Consider the following 19673-nt stretch of genomic DNA (forward strand, 5'->3'; position numbering starts at 1 on the left):
AGCAACTGCTATAAATGGAGATTACTCTCAAAGTTGCTATAGAAAACATAATATTCATGTACAGATAGTTTTATTTACAGATATCAGATAGTTTACAGTGTACTTTGTTTTAAACTACTGCCATAAATGGAAATCACTTTCACTACTACCATAGAGGGCTACATTAATAATCACATGTAGATGTAGTTGAAGCTCTAAATATTAGTGAGTGTATCAAGTAATTTGTCCTAAAGTACTGTGTTATAAAGAGAAATTACTTTCACAGCCATTCAAGAGCTTAATTACTCATCAAATGTAGATACAGTTTTAGTTACAAATATTAGAGTTTATTGCGCAATACTTGAAAATAATTGCACTCTAAAAACATTTATTTTCAACAATTCTTCAAAACCAAATGCTTAACATAAACCAGAAAATGTTCACCATAACAATACTTTCAAAATGTTGTTTACTAAAACATGAATTTGAAGCCATAATAAAAAAAAATGATTTGGATACTGGCAATGCTTATATTCTCTCCCAGAAAGGCGTGGGAGTGAGTCAATAACATTCCCATTGGTCTAAAAGCACGGCTGTCTGCCAGAGTCCTGACTCATAAGCAGCCTGTTGGCCATATTTAGCAAAGGAGCCTGCAGTTGATTAGCTGTGCTCTGACAAAAAAGACCCTATCACTGCCACCAATGAAAATCACCTCAGTATAGAGAATTTCTAAGACTATACCATAATTCATGGAAACCAAGATAGACTATGAATACATGAAAACCTTTCATATGAAGGTCTGGTTTTATGACATATATCCTCATGGAATTTAGTTAAGCAGATATTTAATAGCTGATCCTCGCCACAGTCAACTCAAACATTTTGAGGCTGATTATCCAGTTTCTGGGTTATGCATGTCATGCTTTTTCTCTTCCTGCTTCCCCTGGCTGACAGCCTTTTGACCATTTCACTGTTCATTAGCACCTGCAAAGGATAACTGAAAGCAGATGAACTCAAACTACTCAATTATGCTTCTCATTAGCAGCTCTACTGAACGGTTCTGTCCAGGAGGTGGTTGTAACTATTAGGTGAAATTAGGTTTCTGGATTATCAGTGGATTTTAATTATCCACGTTGTTTCTGTCCCTCATGACCCCGCGCAATCTAGAGTTGGCCCTATATACATTATTTGCCTTGCCATATGGAGTAAAAAGTGGATCTTTAATGCGAAAATCAAAGATCCTGGCTCTCTGTTTTCCTGTTTCTATTGAGAATTTTCTCCCTAGCCCCTCTGTTGTATAGGTAACTAAAAAGCACACAAGGTTCTGTGAGAATTCACACTAATTATCTGTTTAAATTATTGCTGTAATTGGTAAAACCCTGAAAATTATTTTATGGACATGTGGGTATTTAGCCATATTACTCACATTTGAATGGTTCTTTGTGAGTGTTTTAAACACTGAATTTGGCAAATCGTTACTTATACTAATCTCAATTAGAAATATTGTAAGCCAGGGAGTGCCGGTAATAACATGCTGTTAAAAGTTTATCCTATGATGCACGAACAAGGGTGTGTCTCTAGAAAAAACAAGACTTGTATATCTTTCTAAATCATGAAATACTTTATTATACTCTTTGTTGTTCCATGCATTTGAACGTTTTTGTTATACAAGTATTACAGGTTTATTTTAGAAAACAGAAATAACCATAAAATTGCCCATAATCCCATCAGTGGTAACCAGTTACAATTTTGTGGTATACACAGAAGTTTTCCATTCATAACTAGATTAACCCATTTTGCCCTTCAAGTGGGATCATATGTAATATTGTTTGTTAACTTGCTTTTTTGACTCAATATGTCAGGCAGCTTTTTCTGTACTAATAAATACACTTCAACAACATTCTTTGAACTGACTGCATAGTATTCCATTATATGAGTGTACATAATTTATTTAAATGCTCTACATTTGGATATTTAAATGGTCCTCAATTTTTGATATTATAACAAAACCATAAGAAACACTCTGGGATGTAAATCCTTGTGTACATTCTTAGTAGTACGTAAGAGGAATTAGCAGAAGTGGAATTCTGGATCAAAAGATATGGGTGTATCTCCAAATGTTCTTTGCCTAACAAAAGTCCTAATATTAGCCATACTGAGGTTATACAGATATTTCACAGGAGTGAAGTCAGTAATATACTTCTTAGGATTTAGCATTCAGGAAGCAGTGCAACTTCTTAGGTGTGTGTGTGTATGTGTGTATGTGTGTGTGTGTAACCGTTTTTTATGATGTAGCTGATTGTCACCCTGATCTTGTTTTTGCTAGTGGTTTGCACCTTGTGCATATATATACAGAAAGAGGGTGCCAAAAAATGTATACACATTTTAAGAAAGGAAAAACACTGCATTAAAATTACACTGATGGTAACCACTTTGAGCACCTCTTGTAATTGAAGAAGTCAAACGTGACTTATATTCATCTTTTTTTATCGGTATATATTTAGTATTACAATTTTAATACAGTTTTATCCTTTCTTAAAATGTGTATACATTTTTTTGGCTCCCTCTGTATATCTTTATAGTTTACTGGTATCAATCAATTTAAGAGGACAGATAAACAGCAAACATACGTAATTTCTCTTGGTGAATTATCACATAAAACACTAAATGAACTTATTTTAATGTGTTCATTAATCTACTGTAATAAAATCTATTCCTTCCTTGATAGATATTCTGAAGATTCTTTATACTGCATCTTATTCAATTTCAGAAGTAAAAAACAAAACAAAACAAAATAAAAAACCAAAATCCCTACCTACAGCTTTGTTTACTTAGCTAAACAATCAACAGTGCAATGACTAGTCACCACCCCCCATCAACTAGCCCCATGAAGGAAACATATCATCTGAAAACATGCTGAAATCGCCAACGTATTTTTTAACATCCCCAATCTTCCAACCTACCAAGTCCTTTCCATCTCAGTAAATGATAGGCCCATCCTTCCATTTGCTTAAACACACTGGAGTCATCCTTGACTGGTTCTTCTTCTCTCACATACCATATCCAATACATTAAGAAATCCCATTGCCTATACCATAAAAATATATCCTCAACCTGATCAGTTCTCAAAACCTCCACCACTATCACCCAGGTCCAAGTGACCATCATCTATGTTTTAAATTATTGTAGTCGTCTCTTAACTGATCTCCCTCCCTTGGCCTTTTAACTCCTAGGTTTATTCTTCATACAACATCCCAAGAGATTCTGTTAAAATATGTCAGATCAAGTCACTCCTCTCCTCAAAGCTTTCCAAGGACATCCCACCTCACTTTCAGTCGAAGCCAAAATCCTTACAATACACAGGACCCTACAGAATATATCACCTCCTCACCCTTCAGCATTCTTTTTGAACCCCTCTTCTATTGCTCTCCCCGTTTCTCACTTCAACTATATTGGTCTCTGTTCCATTTGTCTAATAAGCAGCAGCCATAGAAAACTGGTACTTTAAGCTACTTTCTACATGGCTGTAGAAGCAGTAGTCAATCCACTGCAATGAGCTCAGTGTGCTTTGCACCCTTTACTCATCCACTGTAGAATATCCCATGCTCGTTTCTTAAACCCCACTCACCTCATTCATTCAGTCAGGGAATATTTATTGAGAGCCTGTTATGTTCCAGACCCTATGGTATAACTAGACATACATCAATAAACAAAACAGACAAAACTTTCTACCTTAGCAGTTTCCGTTCTATAGGGGGAGAGAAAGTACATAATAAGTCAATTGTGACATATGTTAGAAAGTGATAATGTAATAGAAAAACATAGAACAGGAATGTGGGGTTAGGAGTGTATGTATGTATGTATGTGCCATTGCTGTGTGTGTGTGCAGTTGTACTGTTGTTCCCTGCCACAATGCCATACTTGGATGTGACGTATTTCTTGGGTTGTGTTTTATATAGGTCATAGATTCTATTTACATCAATATCCTGGTTTCTTAAATGGTTTCCCGACAAATTGGGTGTTACATGTGGTAATCTCCCTGCACTTTCCAGCATAACCTGTTCCTTGAATTTACTCTTACTCATTCCATTGCTTTAACAGCTAACGCATTTATCTTCCTGCCCTCTGGACAATTGGTAGAAATTATGGCTGACATTTTAAGAATTTGTTGGTAATGTTCTATACAACCACTTCTTCTCTTCTATTTGGCCTTCTCTCTTGTTTATGCCTCAGGCCCCTGCCAGCGGCAGCCAGGGAAATCCACATGCATTCCTTAAACCCAAAAGTTTGATTGAAACTGCCATAGTCAGAAATGAATTATTGACCTGCAAGGAATTAGACATGGTGAGTCAACTGGTTATTTTCTTAGCAATATGTCCAGTTTTAGTCAGAACCAGTGGGTTTATATCAGTCCATCACTGATCCTGAAGATGTACAAAGATCCAGGATAGTTCTGGGCTTCCTTGATTTCTCTGTTCTAAGATTCTGGCTTACCGTGGGACAATGTTTGGGTCATCCCTAAGGGTTTCAGACAAAACTGAATTTCTTAACCTATTGAACAGCCTTACTGTTCAGATAAGAGGAATTTAATTGACATCTATTTAGGAGATTCTGCTAGACAAGGTCTATGGAGGAACATAACTCCACCAAAAGCTTTTTACTTTCCTCTCCTCGAAACTCTGATTTTCTCCTAGTCCAGCCATACTCACAGGGGTTTTAAGCAGATTAATTAGTGCTTGAAACGCACCTTTATACGTGAAAAGTAGCTAAGTACTAATATAATCTTTTAAACTCTAGATGTTTGCCTTTTTTAAATTCATATCACAGTTCTAATTTCATACTTTTTCCATAATGTCACCACATTGTAGGTGAGCTCCCAAAATAGACAGTTACTAGGACTAAAAGTGTTGTATGACCCAGTATGCAAAATAGCTTTGGGAAAGGAATACTGCAATTGACTTGATTATAGCAATGACCTATTCTTATAAAAGGATTTTTGTTTATTCAATGTTATCACAAATAGTTTTTCAGGGATTTGGAAATGCGAGTATTTTGTATGTGGTATAGTGAAAAAAAAAAAGCTATTTAGGTAATATTCATTGAAGATTAGCTATAATGCCATAGAAAGTTTGTTTCAAATCTCAGACTTGGAATTTCAGTTTAGCAATAGGTCAGATTAATTTTCATGAAAATCTGGGTATTGTAAGACTCTTCCTCCAACCTTAAACTTGTCATTACATTTTCGCAAATAAAGCTTAACAGGTTGCGATGAGATATTTATTTTCCAAAACTGATTAAAAATCCTCATTTGGATTTAAAACCAAGTGCCTATGAGAGAAACAAGTCAAAATTTTAAACCTACAGGCAGTGCCGAAATACCATTGAATTCTAATGATTTTCTATCCTATTACACCTTTCCCAAGTGTCTTACAAATGAAAAAAAGTAAAAGCTAAAATATGAGCTGAAGCTACCAAGGTTTGAAATAGGCACTGAAAGGTGGCTGAAAGAACAGGTGGGTGTATCAGTTTCTAACTTGGAACAAGTTTAAACTTTGGTAGCTGCTCTGTAATTAGTACCTAGACACTATAATAAAGAAAGATTTGCTAGTTTGCTGCACCTACCTGAATGGAATGAGGCTCGACTGTTCTCCATAAGGTCAGTAATACTCACTAAATGGTCTTCTGGGCTAGCTCTATTACAATGATAAGGACACCAAAAATTTAACGACCTTGTCATATTAATTGATTAATTTTCTATAAACATTTCTTTAGGAAATAATGCTTTATTTGTTCTTGTACATTTAGGAACTCGGTAGTACAGTTTCTGAAAAATTAAGTGAAGAACATTGGTATGTTATATCACAAACAAAGGAGTATAGCTTAAATTCTGATGCAGTTTTCTAAACTATTGCTACATGAAAAAATGAATTGAACTTTGTACTGTAAAGAGTTTTATGAATACATGTCTTCCATGATGAATATGTCAGATACATTTAGTCAGTTAAAGCAACAATAACAAATACCTGAGCAGAGCTGAAATACTGGATGAACTATGTTTATTGGGAAAAAGTTAGAGAATTATCATCTATGATATTCAATAGATAAACTAAATGGCTAATCTCTAGAAAAAAAAGTGTTTGCATCTATGAAAACAATACTATTCTCACGTCCTTTGGTGCTTACATATTAAATTCAGTAACTAAAGGGTGAACATGTACTACTTTAACTATGGATTATGAAGTGTTTAAGAGGTAGAAAGCTAGTGGTAAGAATGAATGTCCATATTTCAGTGTGTATAAAGGTTAATAGGGGAGTGCTACAGTCCTACGTATGGCCAGTGGGGTTCCAGTTCTATCAATTTACTAAGAACAAGAAGAAGGATGGATATTAGAACTAGTCAAGATGAGGGGGAGAATTATAAAACACTGCTGGGGATCTAAGCAAATGCTATCATTGGGCAACAGATTAACAGTGACAGATACAATTTTCTTTTTTTTAATTCAAGTTTATTGGGGTGACAATTGTTAGTAAAGGTACATAGATTTCAGGTGTACAGTTCTGTAATACATTATCTATATCTCACATTGCATGTTCACCATCTGGAGTCAGTTCTCTTTCCGTCACTATGTATTAGACCCCGTTTACCTTTTCTGGAACCTCCTTCCCCCCTTACTCTCTGGTAACTCCTAAACTATTGTCTGTGCTTATGAGTTTTTGTTCCTTTATTTGTTTGTCTTGTTCTTTTGTTGTTTTGAATTTTATATACCATATATTAGTGAAATCATATGGTTCTCTACTTTTTCTCTCTGACTTATTTCGCTTACCATTATAATTTCAAGATCCATCCATGTTGTCACAAATGGTACTATTTCATCTTTTCTTACCGCCGAATAGTATTCCATTGTGTATATGTACCACAACTTCTTTATCCAATCATCTATCGAAGGACACTTTGGTTGTTTCCATGTCTTGGCCACTCTAAATAAAGCTGCAATGAATATTGGAGCACATATGTCTTTAGGGATAAATGTTTTCAGATTTTTTGAGTAGATACCCAGGAGAGAGACTTCTGGGTCATATGATAATTCTGTTCTTAATATTTTGAGGAACCTCCACTCTGCCTTCCATAACGGTTACACCAGTCTGCATTCCCACCAACAGTGTATGAGGGTTCCTTTTTCTCCACAGCCTCTCCAACACTTGTTACTATTTATCTTGTTGATGGTAGCCATTCTGACTGGGGTGAGGTGATATCTCATTGTGGTTTTGATTTGCATTTCTCTGATGATTAGTGATATTGAGCATTTTTTCATATGTCTATTTGCCATTTGTATGTCTTCTTTGGAGAAATGTCTCTTCAGGTCCTCTGCCCATTTTTCAATTGGGTTGTTTCTTTTGTTGTTGTTGAGTTTCATGAGTTCCTTGTATATTTTGGATATTAGCCCCTTATTGCAGGCACTGTTTACAAAAATCTTCTCCCATTCAGTTGGTTGCCTCTTCACTTTGTCGATAGTTTCTTTTGCTGTGCAGAAGCTTTTAAGTTTGATATAGTCCCATTCATTTATTTTAGCTTTGACTTCCCTTGCCTTTGGAGTCAAATTCATAAAATGCTCTTTGAACCCAGGTGCATAAGTTTAGTACCTATGTTTTCTTCCATGCAGTTTATTGTTTCAGGTCTGTGCTTAAGTCTTTGATCCATTTTGAATTAATTTTGGTACATGGTGACAAATAGCAGTCCAGTTTCACTCTTTTGCACGTAGGTTGCGAATTCTCCCAGCACCATTTATTGAAGAGGCTGTCTTTTCTCCATTGTATGTTTTTCACTTCTTCGTCAAAAATCATCTGTCCATATTTATGTGGTTTTATTTCTGGGTCTTTAGTTTTCTTTTTCTGTGTTATCCTTACCAGGTTTTGGTATCAGGGTAATGTTGGCCTCATAAAATGAGTTAGGGTGTATTGTCTCTTCTTCAATTTTTTGGAAGAGTTTGAGTAGGACAGGTATTAGATCCTCTTCGAAGGTTTGGTAGAATTCACTAGTGAAGCCATCTGGTCCAGGACTTTTGCTTTTGGGAAGGTTTTGGATGACTGACTCAATTTCATTACTGGTGATTGGTCTGTTTAGATTTTCCAGTTCTTCATGGTTCAACCTTGGAAGGCTATATGTTTCTAAGAACTTGTCCATTTCTTCTAGGTTATTGAATTTGGTGGCATATAGTCCTTCATACTATTCTTGGATGATCCTTCGTATTTTGTGGCATCCGTAGTAACTTCCCCCTCTTTCATTTCTGATTTTGTTCATTAATGTCTTCTCTCTTTTCATCTTAGTGAGTCTAGCCAAGGGTTTGTCAATTTCGTTAATCTTTTCAAAGAACCAGCTCTTTGTCACATTAATTTTTTCCATTGTGTTTTTGATTTTTATTTCATTTAGTTCTGCTCTGATTTTCATTATTTCCTTTCTTCTGCTGACCTTGGGTTTCACTTGTGCTTCTTTTTCTAGTTCTTTAAGGTGTAGCATGAGGCTATTTAACTGGGTTTTTTCTTGTTTCTTGAGATAGGCCTGTAATGAGATAAATTTCCTTCTTAAAACTGCTTTCGCTGCGTCCCAAAAATTTTGGTAAGATGTATTTTCATACTCATTTGTTTCTATGTATCTTTTGAACTCTCCTCTTATTTCTTCTTTGACCCGGTCATTCTTTAAAAGTATGTTGTTTAATCTCTACATATTTGTGGTTTTTTCTGCTTTCTTTTTGCAGTTGATATCCAATTTCAAAGTCTGTGATCAGAGAACATGCTTGGTATGCTTTCAATTTTCTTATATTTGCTGGGGCTAGTTTTATGTCCCAATATATGGTCTATCCTTGATAATGTTCCACGTACACTAGAAAAAAAATGTATAGTCTGATGTTCTAGGATGAAGTACTCTATAAATATCACTTATGTTCATTTCATCTAATGTGTCATTTAGGGTTACTATTTCACTATTTATTTTCTGTTTGAATGATCTATCCATAGCTGTCAATAATGCATTTAGGTCCCCAACTATACTTGTGTTTTGGTCAATTTCTACCTTTAGTTCTGTTAGTAGTTGCTTGGCATATTTCAGTGCTCCCTGATTGGGGTCATAAATATTGATGACCGTTATGTCTTTTTGTTTTATAGTACCCTTTATCATTATGAAATGTTCATCTTTGTCTCTTGTTTTCTTTTTTATCCTGAAGTCTGTTTCATCTGATATTAGCATGGATACACCTGATTTTCTCTGGATACCATTTGCTTGAAGTGTCAATTTCCACCCTTTCAGTTTGAGTCTGTTTGTCCTTATAGCTGAGATGTGTCTCCTGGAGGCAACATATGGTTGGGTTTAGTTTTGTGATCCAATCTGCTACTCTGGGCATTGTTTTTGGTGAGTTCAGTCCATTGACATTTAGTGTGATTATTGATATGTGTGGATTTCCTGTCATTGTATCTTTGGTTTTTTTGGTAAGACTGTGTCTATATTGTTTCTTTGCCTTTTTGTTGTTGTCTATTATTTCTGTGTGGTGATATTCTATGATTTTTCCCTCTGTTTCTTCTTTTATTATGTTATATGTTTTAGCTCTGGGTTTCTTTCTTTGTTTGTTTGTTTTGTTCTGTTTTTATTGAGTGATACCATTAAGTTTATGTAAAAGAAAGTTTCGTTTTAGAATATTCCCTTTTCTTCAGCATGCTTACTTTCTCCATTCCCATATTCCGGATCAGGCCTTTACTCTCCCCCATTTTATGTTTTGGTTGTCACAAATTATCTGTATTTATGCTGGTCGAGTAGACTTGTTCAGTATTTCTTGTAATACAGGTCATGTGTTAGAAAATTCACTCAGCTATGGTATGTCTGGAAATGTCTTTATTCCTCCTTCGTATCTAAAAGATATCTTTGCTGGATATATTATTCTTGACTCATAATTTCTCTCTTTCAATAGTTTGAATATTTGATTCCACTCCTTCCTGCCTTGCAGTTTCTGCTGAAAAATCTGATGATAATCTCATGGGCTTTCCTTTGTATGTTACTGTCTTCTTTTCCCTGGCTGCCTTGAGGATTCTTTCTTTGTCGCTAATTTTTGACAGCTTCAATACAATGTGCCTTGGGAAAGGCCTTTTGGGGTTGAGGTAAATAGGTGTTCTATTTGCTTCCTGTATTCGAGGATTCAGTTCTTTCCCCAAGTTTGGGAAGTTCTCATCAACAATTTGTTTGAATATACTCTCTGTTCCCTTCTCCCATTCATCTCCTTCTGGCATGCCCATTATTCTTAAATTGCTCTTTCTGATGTAGTCAGAAAGTTCTTGTAGAGTTCTTTCATTTCTTTTAAGTCTCAAGTCTTTCTCTTCTTCCATCCATGTCATTTCCAGATTTCTATCTTCAATGTCACTGATTCTTTCCTCCATCTGGTCAACTCTACTACTTAAGCTGACTATTTCAGTCTTCACTTCTTTTACTGAGTCCTTAATCTCCAGAAATTCTATTTGGTTCTTTTTTAAAATTTCAATCTCTTTGGTAAAATGTTCATTTTGTTCTTTGTTTGTGTTTCTGAGTTCATTAAACTGCCTGTCTGTGTTTTCTTGCATCTTGTTGAGTTTTTTTAAGGACTGCAATCTTGAATTCTGTCATTTAAATCACATATTTCCATGTCTTTAAGTTCATTTTCTGGAAACTTTTCATTTTCTTTCTGAGCCTCCTTGTTACCTTGGTCACTCATGGCAATTAGTGAATTATTATTTGTCTTCCTAGGCGTCCACAGGAGTGGGTTCTGCAACAGGTTGATAGGAAGAGGTCTTCCCTTTGCTTTCCATTAGCTGTTGGTAGAATGCTTTGTTTTGTTTCCAACTACAGCCTTTAATTCTCTCTCATGCTGTAGTGTTATATTTTCTCTGCACTATTCCAGCTTCTCACACAATGGGGGGATTCCCTGGTAGGTGGGCTTCTCCTCTGTGAGCAAGTTGCCTGGGTCACAGGGCACTACCTCCATTGGGGAGCGTGGAAAGCTTCTGATGTCCCAAAGCACTTCCTGCACCAGATTCCGATCCCCTGTGTTTCAGCAGCTCTTTTTACTCTGCAAGGATCCACCCAAATAGATGGGGGCAGGGGCGAGGTGGGTTGTGAGAGGTGGCTGTGAGCAATGGCTGCGACCACCAGCACTGCCCATCCAGCACCCAGGGCTCCCTCCCCTTCGCCAGAACTAGTCTGGCTCTGAGTTTGTGGCTCTGCCCTGCAGTTCTCAGATCTGCCAATATTCTATTCTTTGATCTGACACTGCTACCATTCTGCTTCTAGCACTAGGCAGATAGGGGTGGGGTGAGCTCTGGGAAGGTGGGAGGGGTCTGCTAGGCTCCGAGCCTATGACTTCTGTCCTCTGCTTGGCAGTGAGGGCTTACCACAACGTTTTCACCCTTCTTCCCTCAGTCTTTGCTCTGAGGTCTCTGCCATGAGCATTGGATTCAGCCATGTTATATGCTGATTTCTCAGGCAGGACTGTGGGACATAAGCGGAGCCCTAGCAGTCGGAGGTCTTCCCTCTCCCATGACTGCAGTAGCTCCAGAATGCAGGGGCTCCGAACTCCAGTCTGTGTCCTGCGCCCATGCAGCCTATGTCTCGACATTTCCTGCTTCCCTCCTCCCCTGCTTGCCCAATTTGTCCACCTTTAGGTGATTTCATTTGCACGTCTCTTAGTATTGCCTGTCTGCTACACAGGGAGTTCTTTGTGGAGTTATAGTTGTTCAATATATTGTAAATTCCAGGGGAGATTTCAAGAGGCTCACCTCATGCTGCCATTTTTATGATGTCATTGAAAGAGACAATTTAATATCTCTGCATACAAGTCAATGCACATTGGAAAACGTTAAACTGCTTGCATACCCTGAAAGATTCTGAATTAATACATTTTGAGAGAGAAAAAAAAAAAAGCCTCTTAAATGTCCAAGACAGACAGTTCAGTGAGATGATCTGCACAGTGTTAAGCTGTGGTCAAATGCTGAGCAAAATAGTAAGTGTTTTGAAACAAGTGAACAATTACTCAAAAGATATAATGATACACAATATATTCGTATACTGGGGGTGCCAGAAAAATGTATACAAGTGGACACTTTGGTCAACATTGCTCAAGCAGTAGTTCGCCATAATCAGAAGTGTCTGGATGCTTTGAGCATCTCTTATAATTGCAGAAGTCAAATGTGTCTTGTACTCATCTTTTGTTATTGATATGTATATATTGAGTATTACAATTAATACAGTTTTATCCTTTCTTAAAATGTGTATACGTTTTTGGGTTTTTTTTTGCACCCTCTATAGATGTATATACCTAAGCTTTGTGACTACAATATACAGAAATAATAATATATACAATAATTACTTGGCCTTGCTTAGAGCAAACAAATGTTTTTCAACTTTCATTTTGGTATCATGAAACACAATTAAGGATATACTTAGTATTTTGCTGTCCGTTAGTGTCATAAAGTAAAATAAAATAGAAAATATACATAGAGAACCAAAGATGTTTAGGCCATGTAGGTAAGGAGGAGAATATGTAATCATAGCAGAAGGTAGTACCGGGTAGTGATTATGAGCGTGGGCTCTGAAGTCAGACACACCAAAGTTCCAATCCCACCTCATCTATAACATAGCTCATGAGATTAACCCATTGTGTGGTTTATGATTCCCAATAAGTGAGAGTTTGAAAAAATGTAGACTTTCCGTCACAGATACTCTGATAGCTTTTATAGATCTCAGTAGGTCTGACTGAATTGCTTATGTTTCTTTAATAAATGTTTGTACTGCAATACAAAAACATGCTTTTCTTAAAAAGTACACAAATCACAAGCATATAGCTCAATGAATTTTCACAGAATGAAAAGACCCGTGTAACCATCACCCAACCCAAGAAATAGAACATTATTCAAACTCAGGAATTCTCCCTCATTCTTCTTTCCACTCATTATCCCCCTTCCCTCCAAACCTAGGCACTGTTTATTATCATAGGTTAGGTTTGCGTTTTTGAACTTTATGTAACTGTGATCAAAGAGTATGTGGTCTTTTGTGTCTAACAGCTTTCACTCAACATTATGTTTATAAGATTCATCCATGCTGCCACCTGTGGTAGCTGTTTGCTCATTTTCATAGCTGTGAAGCATTGAATTGTCTGAATATACCTTAGTTTATGTATCCAGTCTCCTGTTAATAAACATTTATTTTCTGGCTCTGATATAATACTGATGTGAAATTTCTTGTACATGCTTCTGGTGAATATATGCATGCATTTATTGGGTGTGAAATTTCTGGGTCACCAGTTCAGCATATATTCAGCTTTATTTAAGACGGAAGCAATTTTCCAAATTGGTTATACCAATGTGTACTCCCTCCAGCAGTGCATGAGAATTCCAGTTGTTCCACATCCTAGCCAACACTCAATTTTGAAAGTTGTTTTTTTGTTTTGTTTTTTCAATTTTAGTAATTCTGGTGTGTATCACCATTTGCTAGTAAAGCATGTTTCTTGTTTTATACAGGAAAAAGAATGGTGGGAGTCTGCCTATCCAGATTAAGTAAAATTAGGTATGCTGAGTAGAATTACTTGGCTCTAACTCTACTGCCCATTCCATTTTTCAGGCTCAAGTTTCATAATTGAATGTTTCAAAAGTAAAGCAAACCCCAGCAAGTTATTTTGTGGATATCGACAAACTGATTCTAACATTTATATGTAGAGGCATAAGCCCCAGACTAGCCAACATGATATTCATTGAGAGAACAAAGAGGATTGACACTACCTGACTTTAAGATTTACTATAAAGTTACATTAACCAAGACAGTGTGGTATTGTTGAAAGAATAGACAAATAGATTAGTGGAACAGAACAGAGAGCCCAGAATTAGACCCACACAAATTTAGTCAACTGATCTTTGACAAAGGAATAAAGGTAAATGATGGAGAAAATACAGTCTTTTCAACAAATGGCGCTGAAACAACTGGACATCAACAGGGGAAAAATGTATCTAGATAAACCTTACACCATCCACAAAAATTACCTCAAAATGGATCATAGACATAAGTGTAAAATGCAAAACTATAAAACTTCTACAAAATAACTTAGGAGAAAATTTAAGTGACCTTTGGTTTGGCAATGACTTTTTCCTCACAGCAAAGACATGATCCATAAAAAGAAATGACTGATACTAAAATTAACAACTTCTGATCTGCAAACAAACAAATAAACAAACAAACAAACAAAACACTGCCAAGAGATTAAGAAGAAAAGCCAGAGACTGGGAGAAAGTATTTGCAAAACACATATCTGATAAAGGACTGTTACTCAGAATATACAAAGAACTCTTTAAAACTCAACAGTAAGAAAACAAACAACTCAATTAATAAAATGGGCGAAATATCTGAACTGATACCTCACCAAAGAAGATATAGAAATGGCAAATAAGCATACAAAAATATATTCAACATCATATGTAATTAGGGAACTGTGAATTAAAACAACGATGGATGGAATACTACTACACATCTATTAGAATGACCAAAATCCAGAACACTGACAGCACCAAATGCTGGTGAGGAAGTGGAGCAACAGGAACTCTTGCAGATGGAAATGCAATATGGTACAGTACTTTGGATGACAGTTTGATAGTTCTTTACAAAATGAAACATTCTTACCATGTAGTCTAGCCATCATGCTCCTTGCTATTTACCCAAATTAGTTGAAACATGTGCACACAAAAACCTGCAGAAGGATGTTTATAGAAGCTTTTACGTAATTGACAAAATTTGGAAGCAACCAGGATGTCCTTCGTAGGTGAATGGATAAATAAACTGTAATATATCCAGAGAATGGAACATTGTTTAGTGCTAAGAAGAAATTGGCTACCAATCTATGAAGAGACTGGAGGAATCTAAATGCATATGACTAAGTGAAAAGTTAATCCGAAAAAGCTATATACTGTATGATTCCAACTGTATGACATTCTAGAAAATGCAAAACTATGGAGGAAGTAAAAAGATCAGTGGTTGCTTGGGGTTAGGGGGAGGGATGGATGAGTAGGAGCATGGAGGATTTTTAGGGCAGTGAAACTATTCTGTATGAAACTACAATGGTGAATACATGTCATTATACACTTGTCTAAACCAATAGAATGTACAACACCAAGAATGAACCCTAATGTAAACTACTGACTTTAGGTGATAATGGTGTGTCAATGTAAATTCATCAATTGTAACAAATGTACTACTCTGATATAGGATGTTGATAGTAGGGGATGCTGTGTGTGGGTGGGGGAAGGGGTAGATGGGAACTCTCTGTACTTTCCACTCAATTTTTCTGTGAACCTATCACTGCTCTAAAAAATAAAGTCTCTTAAAAAAAAAGTGAAGCAAAAGCTAATGCTTCCTGGGGGGTATACTAAGGACATAGCCATTAATGGGCTTTATCTTAAGAATACTGAAAGGCCAGGCACTGCAGGAATTGTTAAAAGCATGCAAAAGCTTTTATTCAGACCTATCAACTTCTCAATTAAAATTATGTTTTTATTGTCTTTATTATCCAAGAATGAAGGGGGAAAACTGGAAATACATTTCTAGGCCTCTGTTTTCTACCTTGTGGGGTAGCGGTAGTCTTTCTGTAGGTAATCACCTACATAGTAGGATATGAGAGATGCTTAAAGGCTACACTTGCCCTAAAATCTCACCTACTACTCCGTCATGGTGTCTCCTTTTTCTCCTAGATTAAAATATATCCTGCTTGCATCTCATTTTTAACAAATCTAGCCCATCGCCGTATAACACATATAAGGTGTTCAATGTTTGTCAAATAAATTAGTTATTGATTCTGATCTTTTTTTAAAAAAAAAGGGATATACCCTTCTGCCATGTAAAAACAAAATGTTGCGTACTTTTTTTTATCTCTTGAACTTATCAAATTCTTAAAGCCACTAAACTATTGTCTGTGTCTATGAGTTTTTGTTTCTCATAGTTTAGTGGTTACCAGAGGGTAAGGGGGTTGGGGTGGGAGATGAGGGTAAGGGGGATCAAATATATGGTGATGGAAGGAGAACTGACTCTGGGTGGTGAACACACAATGGGATTTATAGATGATGTAATACAGAATTGTACACCTGAAATCTATGTAATTTTACTAACAATTGTCACCCCAATAAATTAAAAAAAAATTAAAAAAAACAACATATATATATATATATATATATATATATATATATATACACATATATATAAATTCTTAAAGCCTGCATATCTCACAAATTTCTGTTAAACTACTTTGTTTAGTTTTCTTATTACAAGGGAAAATAACATGACTTTGAAACAAATAGACTCTTTCAAAGTAATTTGACAGTCCAATTGGTTCTGAATTCACTGATGTGGCAGTTAGACATGCTTATTCTCAAATGGGCTGATTTCCATATTTGGGGATATAAAGTATACGTATAAATGAAAATTATTCATACCTTTTGTTTATCATTTCTCCTAGTAGAAATGTCTGGTGGCACACTAAAGCCTTTAAATTTAACGAAAAGCAAATTAGAGGCCATTTCTATGAGTTCAGTTTTATTTCTTGTTCTTTTCCTTTCTGTTATACTCTTCTTAAGGCATTATTGCTTCTCGCCATAACTTCCTGCTTCCTTGCCAAGTGTCAATAGTGTGGATCTTCTGTCATTATGGCCACTACCTTACCACCTGGTCTGGCCCCAAATCACTGTAATGCCTTCATAGACATACACCCACTTCATTCCTAGCTTTCTGATTGGTGAGGCTTTGATTCTGTACGGATATACAACTAACTGCTTTGGCGTTAAGATAGTTTGGGATTCTGCAAAGTACACTAGGAAATGACAGGTAGAAACAATAATTGAAGTAAATCAAATAAAGATCACACATTTGTATGAAAACCATCTGTGATGAGGTTGTGGTAGGGAAAGAGAAAAGTTAAAAGTGAATGAGTCCTCATCCTTCTGGGTATAAGGTGAATGTAATGTGGAATCAGGAAACAAATCCCCTTAGAGTGTTTTATTATCCAATCCCAGAGTGTGTGATTTATGTTCACCCCCCACACACACACACTGCTGAGCATTGTCAGAAAGATGTGAATTAAACAGATAACTAAAAATGCATTTGATGCCTAGGTCTCTAGGCCTTGAAATGATAATTTAGCGACTATCCTAGTGTCTGACTTTACTTCAAAGAGTGTTTCACAAACTTACGAGCATGGCCTCCAAAAAAATAAATTTTGTAAAGTAATCCTTTATTTTTCAGTTTTACCTTTGAAATGCAGATAAAGCTCAAGCAACCAGTCAACGACTTCCTAATCCGTCTTTTTTTAGTTTATAAGAACCTAGTTTATTCCACAAATCTCTCTTTTTCTCCAATCACACCAATATCCTCTCATATATTAGAAGCAGTCTTCCACTGTTTAAGAATAGCAGCAGCACATCTATAACAGCAGCCTTTCTGTCTTTTAAGTGCCCCCTTTAGGTCCATTTAATTCAGAAGAGTAGCAATAAGCCAAATCCTACCAAGGTAGAATGAATGATCACTGTTCTCTAGCTACTTTGCCCCAATATGGGCTCCTGGCTTATGCAATCAAATACAGAAGTTCAAGCGCCACCAACCCTTTCCAGTCATTGCTCCTCGACTTTGGCCATCACTGTCATTACTGTTGGAAGAGTACACGGGCTGATAACAAGTGCCAGCTTACTCTACCTTTTATCCAGTCTTGGCCAAACAAAAGAGAAGACATCTAGATGGAAAAGAATGGGGGGGGGGGGAGGGGTAGTTTTGATTCCCTTTGCCACTGCTAGGGCTTTTTATGTGAGTACTCTTTAGGCTGGAATGAAAGAGCACAGACTTTGTGAAAATATTTTAAGGGAAGTATCAAGTAAAATTCAAAATTGTATCATTACTTAGCAGTGCCTGGAGCCTGCATCTTTCTGCCACCATTATCACAATAAACTCATAAAGGTGTAACACATTCAGAGCTATGTCAGACACATTAAAATAACATCTGTTAAATGTCTCTGATAGCACATTTCTTTCCTTCTTATTCCTTTCCATTTATTATTTTCTCCTTACTGGGCTGAAATAGGAAACAAAAAAACAAAAAACAAAACAACAAAAAATGTTACTATGGTTTCTGTAGTGTAGTTGTTTTGGTGTTATTTGTTTTTATATTTTGTTTTTTTCCTAGCAGTGTTCTCAGAAATATTCAAGGACAGCATAAATACAGTATTGTGCAAAGATAAAATACTATTATCTCTATCGACTTAGGAACTTTCTGCAAATAATAAATTTATAAAAATGTCGTCTTAAGAGGTGAGGCAGTGATTCCAAGATGGAGGAGTAGATAAACGCTGTGCTTTCCTCATCCCGTGAACACATCAAAATTATAACGAAATTATAGAACAATCAACCTGGAAAACCATTTGAAGTCTAGCTGAACAGAAGTTTTATAACTAAGGATATAAAGAAGCCACATTGAGACTGGTAGGAGGGACGGAGACGCGAAACAGGCTGGTCCCACACCCACCTGTGGCAGTTGAAAATCAGGAGATCTTGGCCACAGAGTTTCCTCACTAAGGAGCTCCCCACACCAGGCTCCCCAGCCCGGAGTACTGGTGCTGGAAAAAGGAGCCCCCACAACTTCAGCTGTGAAAAATAGTGGGGATTCCAACTGTCAGGACAGGACAGAAGGTGGCGGGGAAACCGAGACATCTGCTTAAAGGGCCCGTGCAGGCACTCACCCTGGGCTCTGGCGGAAGGACGGTGACTCTGGGGGCATCGGAGACCTATGGGGAGAGGCTCAGTTGTAAAACTTCAGGGCAAGGACTGGAGGGACGGTCCCCATTTTCCCTATGTGGGGCCCTCTTGCTGTGTAGGCAGCAGGCCGGCACCATCTTTCCTGTGTTGAGCCCGCCCCCACAGGCCAAATCTGAATCTGATTGGCCTGCTGAGCTCTGCTGCTCCACCTTACTGACTCACTGAGACTCTGCCTCACCTATGCAGCATATTCATAGATACAGAGAACATTTCGATGGTTGCCAGATGGAAGGGGAGTTGTAGGTGGGTTAAAAGTGGGAAGGGATTAAGAACCATGAATTGGTTGTTACACGGTAGTCATGGGTATATAGGGTATAGTATAAGGATTATAGTCATTCAATATTGTAGTAACTATGTATGGTGGTATCAGATGGGTACTAGATTTTTCGGGTTGATAGATGGAAGGGGGTTGGGGGCAGGGTGAAAAAGGTGAAGGGATTAAGAAGTACATATTGGTAGTTACAAAATAGACATGTGGATGTTAAGTAAAGCACAGGGAATATAGTCAGTAATATGGTAATAACTATGTATAGTGCCAGGTGGGTACTAAACTAGTCAGGGGGGGTCACTTCTTAAATTATATAAATGTATAACCATATGCTATACACCTGAAATTAATATAAAATAATACTGAATGTCAACTGTAACTGAAAAATTGAAAAGGGGTTGAGGTGAGGTGAAGGGCAGTAAGTAATCCAAATTTCCAGGTATAAAACAAGTAAGTCATGGGGATGTAATGTACAGTATAGGGAATATAGTCAATAATATTGTGATAGTGTGGTACGGTGTCAGATAGTTGGCTGGACTTACATGGTGATCACTTCTTTAGGTATATAAATGTTAAATA

The sequence above is a fragment of the Rhinolophus sinicus genome, chromosome 18, assembly GCF_057876585.1.
Source record: "Rhinolophus sinicus isolate RSI-liver-muscle chromosome 18, RSI-T2T, whole genome shotgun sequence".
Lineage (NCBI taxonomy): Eukaryota > Metazoa > Chordata > Mammalia > Chiroptera > Rhinolophidae > Rhinolophus > Rhinolophus sinicus.